We start from the raw sequence: 21746 nt of genomic DNA, 5'->3' as shown, positions 1-21746 counted from the left end.
TCAAACAAGTAATAATATCTTTTGTTTTCACTGATTTATAGAAGACGTGTGTTTATTATGGTACACTGTACCCCCCTAAACCCTTTTGAAACCTAATCAAATTCAAGTAAGTAAGTAAGTATGTCAGTAAAATAACTTGTAGAGCACACAAATGCCAAGGCTTCTTGGCGCAAAGTATAGTGAGTGAAATAGGGAAGATACCGCATAAGTCCTGTGGAGGGAAAAGCCAGGTCTTAAGCATCTTCCTAAACCGGGGTCTGGTAGGTTGAAGCCTGATGGTGCCCTGCAGCAGATTCCAGAGCTTTGATGCTCAATAGTAAAGGCTTCTACCTCCCCATCTGGCTTTATGGATTTTGAGGACCTGGACCAGACCTTTATTGGCAGATCCAAGATACCGCCGAGGGGAATACAACTGAAAAAGTTTCTATAAGTCCATCTATCCTCCACCATACAACGCTTTATGCACCAGGCAAAGCACTTGAACTCAATGCGCTGTTTGAACGGTAGCCAGTGAAGCTCCCTAATGCTGCTAGAGATATGGAGGTATTATGGAGTATTGAGCAGCACACACGCTGCTGCATTGTACAGTGATTGAAGGTTTAGCAATTGGCGTTTGTCTTCGCCCAGGAAGACGGCGTTACAATAATCAATTCGAGAGAGAATTAGAGCTACTACAACCGATGTTCTGAGGTCAGGTGGAATAAAAGGCAACATTATGTGCAAGGTTTTTAATAGTAAAAAGCAGGATGATGTCAAAAGGTTGATCTGTCCTCCAACATTTAATTGAACATCAAACAGGAATCCTAAGTTCCTTGCTTTAGGCGCAGACTACGGAAAGTGACCTGCTTCCACTGGCCACCAAGATTGGTTCCAGAGTGGTGGTCCATTCCCAAATTCCATGACTTTCATTTTGTCTGTGTTTAATTTAAGATAATTCCAATGCATCCAACCCATGACGTACTTCAGACAGCTGTGAAATCTCCCCACCACAGTTTCCACACTTGAGGAAATGGAGATAACAATTTGCAAGTCGTCGGAATATGACACCAACGAGTAACCATGAGCCCTTATCAGCTTGGCCGGACGCGCAACACAGATGTTAAATAAGGTTGGCGACAGTGCTGAGCCTTGGAGAACACCACAGGGGAGGGATAACCTCTCAGATTTGAAGTTGTTCCCTCGCCGTGAGGAACGAGGAGAGAAGGCTAGGGCCGTCTCTTTGATTCCTATTACCTTCAGCCGCTGCGTTAATACTAGCTGGTTCACGGTATCAAACGCTGCTGATTGGTCAAGTAGGATTAGGATGGCTCTTCCTCACTGGACAAGCTGCCTGCGTATGTCCTCTGTGGTCATGATTAGAGCTGACTCAGTGGAGTGCTGTGGTCTGAAGCCTTGTTGGGTGAGATCTAAAAGGTTGTTTGCATCTAAATAGCCAAGGAACTCTTGGTTCATAGATTTCTCTAGGATTTTGGCCGCTAGAGATAGGCAGGATATATGACGGTAGTATTTCACATCAGAGGGGTCAAGATAAGGTTTCATTAGTATGGGTCTGATGCATGCTTTCTTCCAAGAGGTGGGGAAAATTCATGACCTGATGACATTATTCAGAAGTGGGGCTAAATGAGTACTGATCTTATCCGAAGCTAGATGTATAATAGCGGGGGAGAAGGATCTGTTGGGGACCCATATTTAGTAGATAGTGACAGATAGCTTACTTTGTCCTCAGTTAAAAGTGAGAAGCTGGTCAACTGGCAGGCTATGGTAAAAGAGGCGGAGTCCTCCTACTGTGGTAACAAGGAGGGGGGAGGGACCGGGACCCTCCCAGCCAATTTGTCATTAATATGAAAGAAGTTGGCCACTTTGTCGCACAGGGCTCAATCAGGAGTAAATTGATTCTCCTGTTGTATTTTGGATAAGGGGGTGACGGTCTTAAAATGCTCTCTAGAATAATTTTTCGCAGCCTCAATTTTGCTTGTAATGTAATTTTTTTTCAGAGCTTAGAATGGCTTCCCTATATTCAGCTTGTGCTAGTTTGTAGGTAAATTTACCTTGCTTGCTGTAGTCTACCCTCCATGCACACTCACAGCAGCTGCACCTAGATTTTAGAAGTTTAAGATCTGAGTTGTACCAGGGGGCTGAGACTTTAATTCTCTGCTCTTTGTTTATTCTTTCTGGGGCCAACTGATTAAATGCTTACCTAATCTAGTCATCATAGTTGTCAGCCACCTTATTGTTGTCTGGCACTAGCACAGGTAGACTTTTATCAACCGTCTGCACTAGTTTGTCTTTCTTGATTTTATGCCAGGGTCTGAATTTGGCAGGTGGCAGGTTCTTCGACTGAGACATGCTATTCTTCAAACAGGATAGTTTGAAGAAGATGGCCATATGGTCTGTCCAAGTTAAGGGTAGTGCTTTGTCCACTGTAATGTTAGGATCGTTGGTAAAGATGCCAAAAAGAGTATGGTGAGCCTCACGCTTGGGCTCTGAAATTAGCTGTGTCAGTCCGAAACCCTCCTGATTATCTAGTAAAGTGGAGGTGACTGCATTCATTCCACTTTCTAGTTGAAAATTAAAATCCCCTAGTATCGTGAAGGTGCGAGAGTCCAGATAGGATTCCATAAAATACTTCAGACCTTGAATAAACAGGAGTTTCAGCCCTGACGGGCTATAAAGAAGTAGACCGGGGAGGGGCAAAATATTAGCAATTTTAATTTTAAAGGTCATAGCTTCGGCCCCAGTCAGCTGAATGGTCTGAAAAGTTGCTTTAAAAGAAGACCGATAAATAATTGCTCTGCCGCCCCTCCTTGTGCCCTTTCCTGTCTACCATGGCCAATGCATAGCCTGCAAGTGGCGCGATAATCCAGTCAGGCTCTGATGCTTCATTGGCCCAAGTTTCCATTAGGATGACCTGATCCGGGTTTAATGTCTGTAGTGGGCATTCAAACACGTACTTGTGCTTAATCACGGATCTAGTATTTAATGCAGAATAGCATTTAATGATCTGCCTACAGGTTCATGCTGACTGTTCTTCCCTTTAGTGGAGTTGTGTTGGGGGACAAATGCAGTGGTAACTATACTGGTATCCATAACTAAGTCTGGTGAATAATTATCCTTTTTCAGCGAACTATGGACGGAAGCAACAGGGGGAAGGTCTGTGAGGTTACAGAAGTGCATTGGAATGGAAGATAATCCCTTTCCCCAGCTCAAGTGGCATTGTTACAACACTTAACCTTACTAAATGCCAGTAGCTGAGCCCTAGAGTATGTATGGCGAGAGAAACGGGCAGAGGCCCTGGCGCATCAGCATGCCATTTTTAGCTCCTTGTTCTTAGAACAACTAGCACGCCGACCTTGCTATAGGCAGGCCCGATCTTACTTACGGGCACCGCAGGTTGTGGGGGAAGAAATGCCAAGGCAGTCTGTGGGTAAGAGGTCCATACGGTAAGGTGCAGTGTGCAATAAACAATCTAAAAACATTAATGATGAGCATTATGCAACTTTAAAACATTGTGAACATTGAAGAAATGCCCTTTACAGTGTCCCAACTAGCAGCAATTTCCTTATCATATACCATTTTTTCAAGCTGCACGGTCGTGTCAGCATGCCGGTTTTATCCCCTCGTGCTTAGAACAACTAGCGCGCCGACCTTGTTATGGGCGGGCCCGTTCTTACTTACAGGCACCGCAGGTAGTGGGAGAGAAAACACTAAGGCAGTCTGTGCGACAGAGGTCCCTAGGGTAAGGTGCAGTGTGCAATAAGCAATTTTAAAACATTAATGATGAGCAGTAAATTAAAAGGGTTACAAAATGGTGGCAAATAGCTGTACACCTCCTAACGCTCCCCTTTTCGTATAATCTTCTTCAAACTGTTTAGTCCTTAACATTTTCACCCACCACCCCTGGAGTGTTGGAACCAGCAGAGTTCTCCACTTTTGCAATATTTTAATACAGTCTCTTTTTCTTTAAAAAAAAATTTGAACAGGAAATAACCACTTAACCACGGCGGCAATTCCACCGTGGTGCGGCGGTTAAGCGGAGTAGGCGGGGCCGCGTCAGCCAACGGACGTGCGCAGCACTACGGAGATAGTGCTCGCGACGGCTGTTGGCCAACATACGCACAGAAGGGGATAAACAAAGACAAGAACAGACAATCAAGGTACATAGCATCAGATATAGTGCATAGATAATGACCAGAACAACATGATTGTAAAATCACTCTTAATGACAGCTATAAAACTCACTCCATATTAAATTCATAATAAATCTTATCTAAATAATTTATAACATGATTCTCAAAGGTCCACGTTATGATACAGCATAAAGATATACATATTCCCAACAGTTTCTCCATTGCATACATTATAGTCTAAAAATACCGAAACCTGATTAGAAAACATCCTTACTTGATTAAAGTGCATACAAATCTTGCAACAGATATCGCTCTAATCACTTAGAAAGTGCAATGTGCAGAAGGATAATAAGCATACAAATCTACCTGCAGATATACTTCTAATCGCTTCAAAAAGTGCCATGTGCGGAAAGTTGTTTGGAGGATATGAGGGGGTCCTGTAATACTTAAAGTGCGTTGTGCTAATAACAAAAAATCACCTAGATCCTGTAATCACCTTTCGTCTGCGCACTCATTAAAAGTAAAAATGTTGCCAAATACCTCTGAATCCTGCAGTTGCTCCTATACGTTTGGCATAGGCCTCTTCTAATCTACAGGTCCTGGACATTTTATTAAACCAATGTTCAATACTAGGTTGTTTATTGATTCTCCAGTTTTGAAGAACAAGTGACCTAGCAACCGCGATAGAAATTAATATAAAACACTTCTGGTGTTTTGTGAAACACTTCACTCTCCTGATGAGCAGAATAGCACCAACATGGCTGATGGCCCAATTGCCTAGGACAAAATCAGAGACATCTCGGCAAAAACCGCGTTCCAAAAGTGCTGCAAATCATTATATTCATAGAATATATGCACCCAGCCACCATTACCATTTCTGTTGCATTGAAAACATTGATTCGGGCTTGTGTGAAACATTTTAGAGAGTCTTTCGGGTGTATAATATCATAACCAGCTAGATAGAAAATTAATTCTCTTATAGTTAGTGCCTCTAAGTGCTTTCTTTGCTGACTCACTAAGCTGTTTCCATTCTTTGACATTAAACTTGCAACCAGTCTCCGCATAGATTTTTTGGAGTTTTTTTGCCAAGATCTTGTCAGAATGGGCCTTTTGATGAAGCAGCAACCGACCCCCGCCATTTTATTTGCCAACTCCTTAGTGATTTGATGTGCCACTTCGCCCATCATAGAATAATTAATTTTAAGAAAATTAACTAACTGTAAAAAAATGAGAAAGAGGCCAGTAGTCAGTGTACTAACTCGTAGTCGAACCGTTTCCCAGGTAATGAATGTTTCGTGATTATTAAAATTCCTGAGCTGGAGAAAACCTTATTCTTGCCGTTCCTGATAAAGCCCTCTTGACAGTATAAGACCTCCTGCTTCACAAACCTGTATAGGGGTATATGCATGAAATGTAGGGATATTTTGAGATTTAAAAAATAATTGAGTTATTTCAGCTAATGTCAGTATCACCTTGTACCTTGCTTTTTTCTGAGGTTTCGCCAAAGGTAGAAAAATGGGGAGTGTTATAGCACTTTCCTTCAGCATATGAGTTAGCAGAAAATTATCGAAAAATGGCTTTTCCTCGCCGAGTCGGGAGAGTAAGTTAACTAAGGAAGCCTGCTGATATGTTGGAAAATGTGGAAGTACCAAGCCTCCTGATGTTACATCTAATTGTAATGTAGTTATCTTAACCTGGGGATGTTTATTATTCCATACAAACTTCCTGAATATTTGTTCTAGCTCTTTAAAATATGAATTTGAAATTTTCAAAGGAAGATTGATAAAAAGAAAAAAAAACAAAGGAAGCACTGACATTTTGACCATAGAGTTCCTCCTTATTAATGATAGTTGAAGCATAGACCATTTGTCTAATAACTTTTCATTTTCGTGACATGCAAGTATAGTTTATGGAAAATAACTGCCCATAATCATTTGTAACGTGTATCCCCAAATATATGACTGGATGTGATGGTTTTAACTGAATGGAAGCTGGAATATCCAAAGGAATCACATTGAATGTTCGGATTTCAGTTTTCACTGGGTTTAGTTTATATCCGCCAACTTGTGTAAATTTATGGATTTAATCAAGAGCATTCTGTATATTGACTGCCCCTGCTCTAAGATATAGAATAATGTCATCCACATATAGCTTCATTTTTGCCATCCCCTCAATTGGAGGCAAAATCATTAAGATCTTCTGGATCCTAGCAGCCAGGGGTTCAATAAACACTGAAAACAAAAGGGGGGATAGTGGGCATTCCTGAAGTGTGCCTTGTTTAATATTAACCTTGCCTGCTTCTGAACCATTAATAATGATTTTGGCTTCAGCACAACTATATACTTTTTTTAGCATCTGTATAAATTGTGACAGAAAACCAAATGCATCCAAAATAAAAAATAAAGCTCTCCAATCTACCAAATCAAAAGTCTTTTTAGCGTCCATCATCATAATCACTGCATTGGTCTTATTAATAGAAAAATAATCAATGGCTTGCGTTAAAAAATATGTATTAGAGGCCATGAGACGTCCTGGAATAATACCATTTTGGTCACAATGAATTACTTGTTGTGCACAGGGTGCTATCCTTTTTGCCTAAATTTTCATAAGCAATTTATAAATATATAAACTGTGTTTAGAAGACTGATAGGATGATAAGAGCTGGGATCGGAGGGATCTTTATCTTTTAAAAAAAATTATTAACACTGATTCTTTAAAACTTTTGGGGATGTCTATAGACTCTTTATTTGATTTAAAAAAATTGTTAAAAAGGGAAGCAATTCTTCTTGGAATGCCTTATATACTTCGACCGGAATCCCATCCCTTCCACAGGCCATGGCATTGGGCATACTATTTAAAATGGTTCGGACCTCCGTAATTCCTATTAGAGCATTTAATGTCTCAGAAAGCTGTTGTGATAGCAAGAGTAGGTATAATTCTTCAAAGTAACTTCTCAATGCTAGTTCATTTATTGCCTGAATTGATTTGATTACAATGTGTAAGAAACACCTCAGCAATTGCCTCTTTATCATCCACTGATATACCCATTGAAGGATTTTTAATTTGGGTAATTAACTGAGCAGGTTTTGACATTTCGTAGACTAAGCCAGAAATCTACCCATCTGCTGGCTTTCCTCGTAGAGCTTCAGCTGATAGGCCTTACTGCCTGTAATTTCCTTTAATAGAAAGAACTCCTTCAATTTCTCCTTGGATCTATCTAGCTCTTCCTGTTGCGCTTTTATAATACTTAGAAACAAATGGTGGAGAAGGGCCCAAGGGGAATGTAGTTTATAGACCTCAGGGTATCTTGTCCCCCAACTGAACACTGAAACACACGGAAGATACCGAAGGTCTGTCGTTAGTCCAAACTCAATGCAGAGCCTATTAAGTGTTCTACACAGGTAGCTGGAACCAAAAAATTCTTATTCTACAGGAGACACACAGAGAAGAAGTGAATATAGAAATATAGTTCAAAGTAAGAACTCAGTCCAGAAAAAAGAGATTAAGAACCCAAATTGTGCTGTGAAGGACAGACTAAAGATATTCTTTGAATTTGTGTATCATCTCCTGTAGAACAACATAAACACAAAAGAAACGAAAAAACCATACAGCAAACAGTTATGGTGGGTTCTTAATCTTTTTTCTGGACTGAGTTCTTACTTTGAACTATATTTCTATATTCACTTCTTCTCTGTGTGTCTCCTGTAGAATAAGAATTTTTTGGTTCCAGCTACCTGTGTAGAACACTTAATAGGCTCTGCATTGAGTTTGGACTAACGACAGACCTTCGGTATCTTCCGTGCGCTTTTATAATATGCAATGGTGTATCTGTTAGGACTACATTTAGCCGAGCTTTTTCTATGGAAGTCTGTAATGCCAGAATCTTTTGTTTCAGAATATTACCTATTTTTGCCGTATATGATATAATCTGGCCTCTGAAGGTGGTTTTGAGTGACTCCCATACCGTAAAAAAAGGAGCCATATTTAAATTAAGCTGGAAAAACTCCTTGATAAACTCTCTGGCTTCTGTCAACCAAATAATATCTTGTAGTAGGTGTTAGAAATGGGGTCACCAGGTCTACGGGGGTAGCATGGAGCAGAGCGGGCAGGCCAAACTCCTGAGGACATGTGTGAAGCATCCACGCAGTACCCACAGACGACACACCAGGCACACTACGAAAGAGACACGACACGGGGTTGGAAGTAAAAGAATAACTCATGTATTGACTCCAACCTGCAAAAGTATGACACAGTAAAGCCCAGTAATCACAATAGGGCGCAATTATTTACAAGGAAAATGGGAAAAGTAAGAAAAAGGTAAGTAAGTCCATTAGTGTCCAGCTGAAATAAAAAGAGCGTTATCAATTAGCATGTAACACAAAGTCAGTATTGCAGGGCCAACTCAGACACTAATCCTTGGCATCATCTTAGCAGTAGGCTGTAAGCGTGAAATAAAACATTAGGCATAAACACAAAACAGGGCCTGCATCTGTATTTCCTGTGAAAAGAAACATGCAGCACCTAGCATTAACATCTGGCATAGGCATGCAACTTTAGTATCAGGCCTAGGCAGGCATAATCACATCTACCATGGGGCACATACCTTTGGCAGGGAAAACATTAGGTATGACATCAGCACTATCACTGTGAGGGTAAGAAACACTAGGCATCAGCATTTGGGCATGTCAGCATGAAATAAAACATTAGGCAGGAAGGCACATCATGCATGAACTCATTAGGCCAGTAACACTGTGCGTATAAACAGGCCTAAACACCTAGGGCTTCACCTCATGCAGGTAAGAACACCATAGGCCTAGAAATGTAAGAGGCATAAACTACACAGGTACGCAGTAGACTCAGTGACTGTTACATTTCCTAGGTCCGTGCACCAGAGACAACCTTTCCTATGCACCTGGTCAGCATCAACCATGTTTCCTGCTCAAGGACAGGCTGCAAAGAACACTCCCCTAGCCAGGGGTCAACTGTAGCACCAAAAGAAAACAGTATCAAGGACACCGGCCACTGCAGGGGGCTAAACAGAGCTTTGTAGACGCAGCGCTGTAAGAGACAGCAGTCCTGGCAGAAGACAGTTCTTCCCAATAAAACAGTTCCTTCAGGCCAAGCAGCGCTTCTGCCGCACAGCGCTTGAGGGCACAGTCCTCCTAATACAGCGCTTAGGAACCAGCAGGTCAGGCAGTAACACTTCCAGCAGTGCAGCGCTTCGCAGGGCAACAGTGTCTTCACAGCACAGCGCTTTAGGGTTCTAGCTCTTAGAGTACACAGCAGCGCTCACAGCGCTTGGGCCAGCAGCAGTTCCCAGGGCAATACAGCGCTTAAAACACAGCAGGGCAGTCTTGGTCACAGCGCTTTGGGGACACGAGGCAGTCTCCTGCAGGCCAGCGCTTTCAAGGGCACAGCTCTAGGCTGGATAGTGCTTCCAGGCACACAGCGCTTCTTCTAGGCACAGCGCTTCCAGGCACACAGCACAGGGGGGGGGGGGATGGTCCCAGCTGCAAGCCCCGGGGGCCCCAGGGTAACGCTTCTCACCTCCTGGGGGTACCAGTCCAAGGTGCTCCTTCCTTTGCTTCCAGGTGCTTTTAGGCGCAGTGCTTGCGTGGCGCCAGGTCCCAGTGGCCTCAGGGACCGAGGCTGGCCCTCCTTACTTCTCCAGGGGCCAGGGGACAGAGCAGCAGGCACTACTGGGCCAGGTCAGCAGTTAGTGGGAACTCATCAAAACAGGGCGGTAGGCTTTCACCATCCTCCACTGTAGCGTGGCCCTCCTCCTACACAGCAGCCTGAACTCCAGCAGGGGGGCTTCCACTAGCCCTGGGGACAGTAGAGGGGTTCTAGATGGGTGCAGGGTCCAGCACACAGGCCCAAAGTGGCGGAATTCCCTGGCAGCAGGTCCCCTCACATTCCTGTCCCAGCTCTGTCTCTGCACATGGTGGCACATCCCCCTTATTTATACCCTCCTCATCCCACGTCCCAGACAGTGCCAGAGCCTTTTAGAATTCTGTGGCAAACTGGTCTAAACTGGCTCAGGGGGAGGAGTAGAGCACCCTGGGTGCCAGGCTTTCCCTCCAAATTCTGGGGTGGCTGGGTACCTAACAACTAGACCGCTAACCTACTGCAGTCAGGTGGCACAACCAGCAGGACCTCTTTTTTATAGCGCTTCCTGCTATCAATGTGAAGGAAACTAATGAGTGATCTGAAAAAGAATTGGCCAATATTTCTTTCGGGCCATTGGCAACCAGCTTATCTATTAGAAAGTAATCCAAACGGGAGGCTGATCTAAATTTCGCCGAATAACAGGTAAATTGCAAGAGACTAGGGTGCCCTAGTCTCCAAGGATCTATTAATGAGAAATCATTAGAGAGCCTATTTATTAATTTTGTGGTTTTAGGCTTTAGTTGGCGTTTCGCCTTGTTTGATGTATCAAGTGCCAAGTTCTGAATAAAATTAAAATCTCCTCCCAAAATTAAAATACTTTCCATTGGTACTACTAATTGATAGATTTGCTGCAGTATCTTCCCCAGTAGGACCGTAATAATTAACCAAATTCAGGACTGTTTCCTGCAGCTTTACTTTCACCCAAACCCTTCCCATCTCAACGGATATCCTTAACCTGCTAAATTAGCGGATGAGAAATATGCCTGCAGATACTTCTTAGGAAGTGATAGCTTTTGGATGTCAGTCCTGAGATGCGTTTCTTGTAGAAATATAATCTCAGGAGAGAGGGATGTTATCCAGTTTAAAAGAGCAGCACTTTTCTGCGGTTTAAGTAATCCATTAACATTACATGTTACCATTTTTATATCCTGCATTTTTGGTTCCAGCTTATCTAATTTTTTCCCAAACTTTCAACCTTGAGTTTCCCATTATTTCGTCTCAAGATCAATCTCTGAAGTGTTCTCGCCCCGTGCAAATTAATTCTAAATAGTTTTTATCTTTCTTGTTCATTTATTACTTTTGCATATTTTCCTGTTCATTTTTTGCTACTATACTACCCAACACTCCCCTACCACCAACCCAAAGAAGCCCCTCCAAAAATGTGGTCGTCCCCACAGGCCCCGCAAACCACATTTGTCCCCTCCCTTCTACACTATGGGGTGCCCTGTCCCTGCACCCTGGGTGACCCCCCCCTATTTTACTACAGTCTCCTCTATCATTCTAAGCAACATTTAGGAAAAAGCTTTGGTTCTGGCGATTCGTAAGAGATTGGGAACAGTTTCAGTTCAAGATTGTGAATAGGAACTACCTAAAATAATCACAGAAGTTTATACCTCTGCAGGCTGTGATATCTAGTATACCCTAGCGGCTAAACCATATTTGAAAACCAAAAATGACATAGAGGGTTCCATTAAGGAGAGATCTGCAATGGAAGAACAAACAGAGGGACAAAGAGAAAAGACAAACTGGATCGTCCGCTTCTGTGTAATCCATTTGGGGCGGTTACAACTTAAGAGACTGCTAGAAAATGTCAAAATCTGACAGGCATCAGTATTTTGATATCCACTCTTAACATTCTTTTCAGGACACTGACAGTAAATGAGCAGTGAGAGGGAGTTGAACTGAGTTCCAAAGAAAGGAGGAGTATAGCATAAAAAGTGAATCAGGGCGTAAGACTGACATCAGCATATAGAGGACTGAGAAAGACTTGGACACTAAAACTCCAGTAAAGAAAAAGAAGGTAACAAGAATTTCTGAAAATCATGAGGAGTTATGAGTTCTCCAAAGGAAAGGATTTGGAGAAGGCCACATCTTGACAGCTAAGCAGAAGTCACAAACGTGCATCAGAAGGTTCAGAGGTTTCTAGATGCACTCACTCACATATATACAGAAATGCTTAACCACACACTGTGTTACACATACCGAGACACACACATACTCAAACGTCCACAGACATCCCCTCACCCTATTACAAATGCTTACATAAAATTGAACCCAAACACATATATCTCCACACACTCAGACTCATAGACAGTACCCCTAACTTACTCATTCAGACATTTACACTCCTAGGCAATAAATGCACACATACGTTTTAACACATCCACATACATCCTCTCACATGCTCACACAGGCTCAAGTAGACTGTCACACAAATATCCTGGCACACTCGTTCAGACATCTGTACACAGAAACATTACAAGTGACAGACAGAAGCACCTTTACAAACAAGTCATTTTAATTTCTTCAGACCAATAAATACAATTCCAGAAATAATCTGTTTTGTTGTTTGAAGACTTCTGTGAATTTTTTGTATTTTTTGTTGTTTTTCCAAAACTGGGGTAACAAAATGAAAGTGAAGGGTATCGGAACTGGGAGTATGAAAAGCCCAAAATTCAAATAATGAAGATCTTCACAATTTCTGATCCTCAATTGCCTTCACAAACGCAGGCAGTGACTGCTCCACTATGCTGATAACCTTACTGCCTTTTGCGAAGTAGATGATGGTGTGTTGTATTTTTGGAACGTGATGAAAGTCCTTGCATCACAGTTAGTGGTGTTCTGCTGTCTCACTGTACTTTCCAGGCACTTTCTGTGGATGGTCCACGTGTGTTTCCATATGCTTGATGTGCCCTGCAAATATTTTTCCCAGTGTGCTGTGACTACTTCTTTTTGCACTGCACTATCTTGGTGGCAAATCTTTTTCTTCAGATAGAATAGATACAAATTTCCAAACCCAAGGTTATTTTTTTCTTCTGAGCTCCTCTTCTTCTTTCTCTTCCTCATGTCTTGCCTCTTCGTGATGCACTTTGTAACCCTAGTAATTAAAGAATGATCTAAAACAATTTACAAAAAACACTGGAGATAACAACTGCACGTTTACCCACCTCAGTGCCACACCCAAAGGACTGGTTAGTGTGGGAACTTCCTTGCAGAATAAAAGGAAATAGGTTTCAATGAATCAGAAGTGTTCCTTCCCCTAGTTATTTAGTTCTGCGGGTATTTAAATTCTGACTGGGCATAGTTGGTGGTTAGACTTTGTATAGTTCTCTATAGACACCCAAACAATAAAGGGAGTAGGTGTACCTGGATGAGCTATCACAGGCAGAATGGGGGTTAGAACTGGGCACAGCCCCACTATCACAACAATAGGCTGTTACATACCCTGTAGTCAGGTTGGAGTGAGGGCAGGAGAGACAGGAAATGTCAAGCACTTCAAAGGAATTATTTAGGAACTTCTACAACTTTAAAGAAGGCACCAGGAATAAGTACAGGGCCCTCAGATCAAGTCTTCAGTACACATCTGGAATTGTGGAAGACTCAGAAGAAGGACAGCTGTTTTGCTCTGTTAGTGGAATGACTGTTACTCTGCTGTTCTGCTGCTCTGAAGAACTGCTGCTTGAGTGAAAAGGACTCGTACCTTTAATCCAAGACCACCAGAGTGACTCCAAGAGCTAGCTGGCTGGCCTCTGATCAGAGTCTCAGGGACATGACAGGCTCCCTCCATCTTCACCATGCACCTGGGCCTAGCTTGAGTGAGTCTTGACCTTCCAAGTGGTGTCCCTCCAGTCCTGGACACTTGGAAGGGGGGCTAAAAGTGACTAGATAGCCAAATTCCAAAACTTGGACATTGGAACATTTTTGGGTAAAAGGTGCTCAGACACCTGAGAGGAGAATGGGCCTAGTCTGCGTGACAATCCACCAGAGGTCCCTCACTGGTGGGACTGACTTTTTGGCAGCACCCAGTACATTCTTCTCTGCAGCAGCAAATATTATTCAGTGGCCCCTCCGAGCAGGTGTATTTCATTTCATGAAGCCCTCTTCGGCTGCAGTGTGCAACATCGTCCAACTGGAGATTTTCAATCTACATTTTGACCACTAAGTCCAAATGTAGAAATCTTCAACGCAACATCATCCAGTGCCGCCTCATCCTTGGACACTGCCTGCAGCTGAAGTCTACCTTTTTAGACATTTTTCTTCAAAATGTCTTCTAAGTCGGAAGGTAAGCCGAGACCTCACATTTATATACATGCAAATGAAGGCTCACAAGTAAACAACAGCTAGTCAGAAATGAAATATCCAAGAATTGACTCACACAGATGGACTCACCAAAGAACAAAAATATAATTCCATTACAACGCTTAGGCATCTGCCTTACTCAAGTAGTACAACATTGTTTGCTCAGTGGCTGCACAGCTGACATTGTTGGATTTCCAAAGAGTAATATGAGTAGAACTTCATTTCAAATGTAGAACCAAAGTTATCCTGAGATCTCCTGAGATATGCTCTTAATGAAATAACTATGAAAAAGCCATCATCCAAAGTGCTTTCCTACTTTTCAAATTTTATTCTTAAATCCCACAATTTTACCTTTAATGGAAAACCTTGTCTGCAGATACAAAAGGGACTGCCATATATACTTGGATGGCTCTATCCTACGCAAATATGTTCATAGGCAAACTAGAGCACCATACTACTTGTAGCATCAAACCGTTGGTATGGTCAAGATACATTGATTAGATATTTAAAGTATATAATAAAGGCAGTAGAACATTGGAAGAATTTACAGCTTTTCTCATTATTATACATCCTACTATTAAAATCGCCACTAGCAATATTTTTAGGGGATGTGCTACTCTTTATTCATAACAGAAAATTGTAACTCATCTATATCCCACCAGCCACAGTAAAAACACTGGTGACAACGTTGGCATTGACCAGACTGGACTATAGAAATGCCCTTTATCTTGGCCTACAGAAACACCACCTACTCAAACTGCAGCGGGTTAAAAATTCCGCTGTCAGGATGCTGTTGAACATTCCTAAATTCCAGTCGGTATGCCAAGGACTAAGGCAACTTCATTGGTTACCGGTGAAGAAGAGATCGGAATTCAAAGCCTTGTGTTTAGCGTATAAGGCGCTACAGGGCACAGGACCCGAATATCTGAAACAGCACTTGCTGTGGTATCACCCAGGCAGAACACAGCGTTCAGCTCAGAGCAAACTTCTGCAGATGCCTAAATTCAGGAGAGTTTGCTGGGGAGGTAGTAGTTTTCTTCTCAACACTGTCAAACTGTGGAATTCACTCCCGTTACCCATAAAAAATTGCCCAACACTACCACTGTTAAGAAAGGCTCTGAAAACTTGGCTTTTCTCACTATAATGTTTATTCATCCGTTATCTTTGATATATTCCTCCACTGTAGCGCCTAGACGCTCTTGGGCATTCAAGCGCAATATACATTTTAAATTCATTCATTCATTCATTATAAAAAGCCTACAGATGCTCATTTGGATCTAAACTGGACATAGTGTCACACACACCACACTAAACGCAGCATCATTACAGCCAAACACTCAGAATAAGTCACATCTACAGCAATGATGACACTTGAAAAAACATCTGCAGGAGCTTGAAGGAGCTTCCAAGTTTATTTCAAATACAATGCCATTCTTCGTGTATCATCCAGCAACAAATTAACAGGTCTTTGCAGATACACTTATTCAGAACACCAACAAAAACAAAAAGAAGCTGGATCCAATTTGTGGTTCGTTATCATCCATTGACTCCTAAGTACAAAAACATAATGAAAAAATATTTCACTCATTATCCACCTGCGAAAAACTAAAAAATGTTTTTCCAAAACCTCTATTCATTGCTTACTTCAGCACTCCTAATTTACAAACTCTTATTGTTAGAATTCAACTCAGGCAAGCTGTAACAAATATAAGGGTTAATTGCTGTGATTCTAAAAGGTGCATCACATGTGAATGCCTTTTACAAGCATCATCAGTAAACTAGTTCTATTATGGGGGGCCTATAGCATAGGTGACCTTATTACATGTTGATCAACATGCATTTATATGATTCAATGCCAGCTCCAAAGCAGTAAAAACTATCTGTAGGACGAACAGTGAATAAACTCTGTACACAATTTAGAAATCATAAATCAGCAATAATTAATAATAAACTTCAAAAGGCCTGTAGCCAATCATTTAAAACTTGTGGCCCACTTGCTATACGATTTAAATATTTTCCCTACAGAAGATTTCTTAAAGGAAGAACTACTGGACTCCATGGAAATCTTCTAGATGTACCATTTAAAAAAAGTTCACACCTCTTTGTTCCTCTGTTGTGGGTTCTCCAGGGTGCGCTGTGTGAGGCCAGTTCTGGTTGGTGCACAGCAGGGAGAGGAAATTGCCAGTGATGAGAGGGATGCCAAAGGAAGCGCGGAGCCTTTTATCCCCCCATTTCCTGACTCCCGACATTCAGGAGGGCACAGACCGAGAAGTGAGGACTGTCTACAGGGGTGATGCAGCAACACTGCCTACACCCTGCCTACTCCCTGTAGTCGCAGCGAGACACGCCGGAGCCACCACACCCTATTTACCCCATAGCGGGAGATGCAGCAGCTACCATCTCTCTTCTCACGACTGCGGTCTGGAGGACCCGGATAAAAGGAGAGCCTATGTTCACCCAATACTGCCTGCTGTGGGCCTCGGAGTGCAAAAAGTGACCAGGATAAGCATGGTAATCTGCTGCCTTTGACCCCAGCAGACTCTTTAACTTCCAAGACTCCAAAGCTTCCTCCACCATTGCTTAAAATGTACTAAAATGGTCCAGAGCTGGGTGGTAAGCAGCTAAAGGTAGCAAAATGGCAGCTTAGGGGTTTTCACCAGAGGCTAGAGCCAGGGGAAGTGGAGATGGTCTGACCAGGTATAGGCGTAGTCTGCAAGCCCCCTGGGAGCTTCCCCGCACCTGTCCTCAACAGCTCGCTGATAAACAGGGTCACCATACCACCATCACTACTCTACAATGCTGCCACCTTTTACTGCAACCACCCCAAATTATCTTGAATATCCTCTCGTACTGCGCCTGGGGACAACAGCTAACAGGCCCCTGCCTAGTGCAGGAAGCCCTCTCCAACTATCATGCGCGTGCCCTTCCCATCTGTACTGGGACAGTAAGACAGCGCTACCACCTTTTTAGCTATGCCATGACAGTCACGTTAACTCAAACCAGTTAAACCAGCTCATCCTAAGCAATCTACTCAAGTAAGGACTCAAGTACGGACACGTGCAAAGCTCTCAGACTATGCCCAAAAGAAAAGTCTTATCTTGGAAAAAGGAAAACCACCTCTCAGCTGACCCTTCTTCCCTTTCATCAGCCAACACTCCTCCGGGGTCTAATCTCAGTGCCCTCTCTCACCACACCAGGAGATCAAGGGGCTCAACCACCATCACAGGGGCTGATGAGCTAATACTTCAGCAAGGCTTCAACTTCGGAGAAGCAATCACCACTCTCACCAGTCCTTCTGGACCTACTGGTGCTCGATAAGTCCTTAAACACTACAAACACTACAGAGACTTGCTGTCACCTCACACAACACCTCGTATGTCTTGTTCCTGCCCAAAACTATGACAGAAGGACCACAGCATCACAGAGTTCTCTCAATTTATCAACCCTTCTCCTGATCTGAGAGAGTTACTGACCCAGGTAACTGCAACAGAAAGCCCAGAAACAAAGGGAGACAATCATCCTCCCAGCTCAGGAGGGCCCTGGGTCACCGACTACCTGCCGAGCGCCCAAAGCTCATGTATGGTAATAGTAACCGTGCAGGTGCACACAGGTTCAACCGCTTCTCCGCCTACGCCTAGAAGAAACCACTGGGCACTCACGCGGGAAGAAATACACCCAAGATAAATCTAACACAGTTGCCCATGAAGAAGCCCAGAAGGGAAAGTATAACAGACAAGGAGCTAGGCAATCTATCTGACCACTTTCTAGCTACACTGGAAGCCCAGATAGAAGCTTCACTGGCAGAAACACTGGAACTTCAAAGAGAGCTCCAAAACAGCTCCATCAGTCCAATCCAGGTGGAAGGACATGCATCTCCCTTCACCGGGTCCCCATGCCCTGCTTCAGTCTCACTGTCCTCCTTACACATCAAGCAAGATACGATCAACACGGCTCTCCTATGGAAATGCCAGAAGATGAAACTCCAGATAGGCTTAATCCAATCCATTGGCTCAAGCTTAGTTGACCTTGGACTCAGATTAACCTCTAGGGAAAGCCTAAATGGTTCTGCTGGGATGGACAAAACATACCCATGCTCCCCTTTCATCAACAAATTAAGCACGGTCCCTGAAATAATATGCTCACTTGTAGACAGAGTCAAGAGCAATGACTGCAGTGTAGGACCATCTACAAATGATCTACAACTGGAAAAAACTGCTACACTTAAATTAACTGTAAACCACAGTGTTTCTACAGCTGGTATAAGAGAAACAATACCCACCTCAAAATGGGGTCTGACCTTTTCATCAAATAGTCAACACACGTTCCCTATTTCTGCAGAAACACCTTCCTTGAGTTCGACAGAAGAAGGGGGACCAATCCAACATCGCTGCACTGAGGTCTGGTCCTTCTCGAGTTCGACCAATGAAGATGAACTAATCTCACAAAGGGCATCTTCCCTCTCAAAAAAACAATGTCTGGTAAAAAAGGAGATCTTTGATTTCAGGCGTCGTTAACAATTACAGGCGGACCAATAAGAGGGGTCTACAAAACCTTTCCCATATTCAACTTAATCTTGAAATCAAGTACAGAGTCCATTGATCATGAAGCAACCAACAGTGATGCAAATCATCTCCCAAAAAACATCAATAGCTGCCGCACATGGGACTTTTAGTGCTCAGTCACCTGAGGCAATCGAACAAAATCCAGAGTTACAAAAACTTCTACAAAAGCAAACAAGGAGAGCCTGGCAGGGACGGGTACACTGAGAGGCACGCTGGAAATAAAGGAAAACCCTCTTCTCCCAGGTACACAAGTGGGTCAGTGTATAGAGGTCATCCCCTCGAGCTCACTAACAAGCATACCAAACAACCATGTAATGATGCCCATACAAGGGGCCAGTGGGTCTCATCCATCAAACACCATATCAGTGGCGTCTGGAGGCCCTCCTCCTATAGTTGTACCTGAAAAGAAAATAGTAGACACAACCACTAATAAAATATTGCTACACATCAAACCAATGAACAGAATACCGGCAAAAAACCTCCTCTCCTTCTTCAGATGTGGCCATACAGGTCCTGGCCTAACCCTCCACTGTTCGATAATCTGGTCCAGGGGGCACTCTTCGCCAGCCTAAATGAAAAGCCACAATAGGCTCAACCAACCTTTCATAGTCACCATCATGACCGGATGCCCAATGGATGGACAGTTTCCATAAGAAAGCCCTCACTTGATCAGAGGAGCCACTTTGGCAGAGAACCCAGGCCCCTACCTTCTCAAACCCCTAAGAGTACCAAAGCCTTTACCCCAGAGTCCAGGAGATGACACCCATGCAAGCACCGTGGAACAGTACAAGCTGACGGTCATCTCACACTATACTCAAAAGGGTTTGGAAGATATACTCAACAGGTGCAACCTCTTACATTTATTTAAACATATTCCAGCTTTGCAGAAGCTGACCTGCGCAGACCTAACATCCATAAAGTTCACCCGAATTCCAGAAAAAGGATTCTCAGAGGCTACCATAACTACATGGTTGAGAGACGGCCTTAGGGACATCATCATAGGCGAAGCAAGGACAGCCTCTAAAATATCCTCACGTGTTGCTACAGCAGGAAAATCCAGTGCCTCACAGGAGTGTGCTGAGGGACACACAGGGTGCGACCCATGACCGGCTCTCAGGTGCATCAAAAGTGAAATCATAATCGAAGTCTCATGCGCCCACAGTCAAACATAGGTAAGATGCACGACAAGCAGCAGTGACAACTTTAATGGGTGGAACCAGTTAGGTAACCCCACAGAGATACCTTAGCCAATTGTTCCTATCTCGAACCACCAAGGGTGTCCTCCAGACCGGACTCCTCTGTCAAGGCCCAAATTTATCATTTATAATTACAATTAGGAATGTGGCGGACCTCAGGTCACCATTACAAGTAAACCTGCTTTGACCTATCCCGACAGAAGTGATGTCCTTTGCCTACAGGAGACATGGTCATTCACCTCATCAATCAATCAATCAATCAGGGGTTTATATGGTATGACTGTGAGAGTCTCAAGGAGCCCATGGCTACTATGCAATACTAAAGCACAGGCAAAAGAGAGCAATCTCTTGTCAACCTAAAACTCTTTTCTGCTGAACAAATCCTCAAGATGCAAGGCCCTCACTCCCAGTTTCTTGTTACGTTCAAAGGGATGTCAACCATTGACTATGTTCTCCTGTCAGCCCCTTTAGCTAGTCAACTTCAAGATCCCTGATCACCATGAAAGTGACCACAACCCCTTGACAGTAACCTTCAACCTAAACGGAGAGTATCAGACACTTACAAGGTGGCCAAGTGGCTAGAAGACGTGATCACTTACTTTTATATCAACCCTTGGGAGATTTATATAACTGATCGGATGGTCTAATGAACAAGATAAGGGACTATCTGCTTGGACCCAGCGGCTCTCATCAACATTCTAAGGTCCTCCCAAAGGAGCAGCCTCAACAGCAGTACAACAGGACCTTTAATTCCTCACAACTTGCACTAAGATTTATGGGGCAGATGTATCAACGGGATTTTTAGTCGCAAACGCTGTAATTCACTAAAAAGCAGCGTTTGCGACAAAAAATCAGGAAAACGGGATGTATGAAGGAAAATGCATCGCAAAATTAAGGAATCGCAAAATTTGCAATTCCTTAACTTTGCGCAAGCATTTAAGGAATCGCAAAAAGCGATTTCTTAAATGTTATGTAAGAAACACTTAAGTTTTGCGAATTCACCTTAAGAAATCTCAAATTACCACCAACTTCAAGTTGGTGTTAATTTGCGATTTCTTTTACAAATGCCCTTTTTGGCATTTGTAAAGGTGCCATGTGGTGCTCATACATGCCCTTAGGGCATGTATGTGCGCCATATGCGCACACATGTGAATTTCATGGGTGCAGCAGGGTGTCCTTAAGACACACTTGAAATTATTCTCAATTTGCGATTAGCATATTGCGAATCGCAAATTGAGAATAACTTCCCATTCCTTCCTATGGGCCTCCTGGCCCAAAGAAATGAATGGGAAAATGGGGCAGATCTATCAACATCCTGATTTGCGAATCTTAAATAGCGATTTTTTTAGAAATCGCAATTTGAGATTTGCAAATTGGGATGTATGTAGAAAATTGCATTTTTTTGCGATTTCTTAAAATTCCTTAATTGCGATTCGCAAATTGAAAATCGCAATTAAGGAATAATGGGGCAGATGTATCAACATCCAGATTTGCGAATCCCAAATAGCGATTTTTTAGAAATCGGTATTTGAGATTTGCAAATTGGTATCTATGTAGAAATTCGCATTTGTTTTGCGATTTCTTAAAATTCCTTAATTGCGATTAACAAATTGCAAATCGCAATTAAGGTATAATTTCCCATTCATTTCTATGGGCCAGAAGGCCCATAGGAATGAATGTGAAGTTATTCTGAATTTGCGATTCGCAATTTGAGAATCGCAAATTGACAATAATTTCAAGGGTGCAAGGGTGTCATAAGGACACCCTGAGGCACCCCTGAAATTTACATGTGTGCGCAGAAGGCGCACATACATGCCCTAAGGGCATGTATGTGCACCATATGGCACCTTCACAAATGCCAAGAAGTGCATTTGTGAAAGAAATCGCAAGTT

At 42.9% G+C, this 21746-nt stretch overlaps 1 long non-coding RNA gene across 1 annotated transcript in view; it reads right to left on the bottom strand.

The window, feature by feature from the left end:
* LOC144819213 (uncharacterized) overlaps nt 1-21746 on the bottom strand; it is a 299059-nt gene that overhangs the window by 107100 nt on the left and 170213 nt on the right. The gene's annotated exons all lie outside the window — the stretch shown is intronic.

Source organism: Lissotriton helveticus, chromosome 2_1, assembly GCF_964261635.1.
Source record: "Lissotriton helveticus chromosome 2_1, aLisHel1.1, whole genome shotgun sequence".
Lineage (NCBI taxonomy): Eukaryota > Metazoa > Chordata > Amphibia > Caudata > Salamandridae > Lissotriton > Lissotriton helveticus.
Note: the sequence above shows the minus strand (reverse complement) of the source record. Positions and strands in the feature narration are given on the sequence as shown.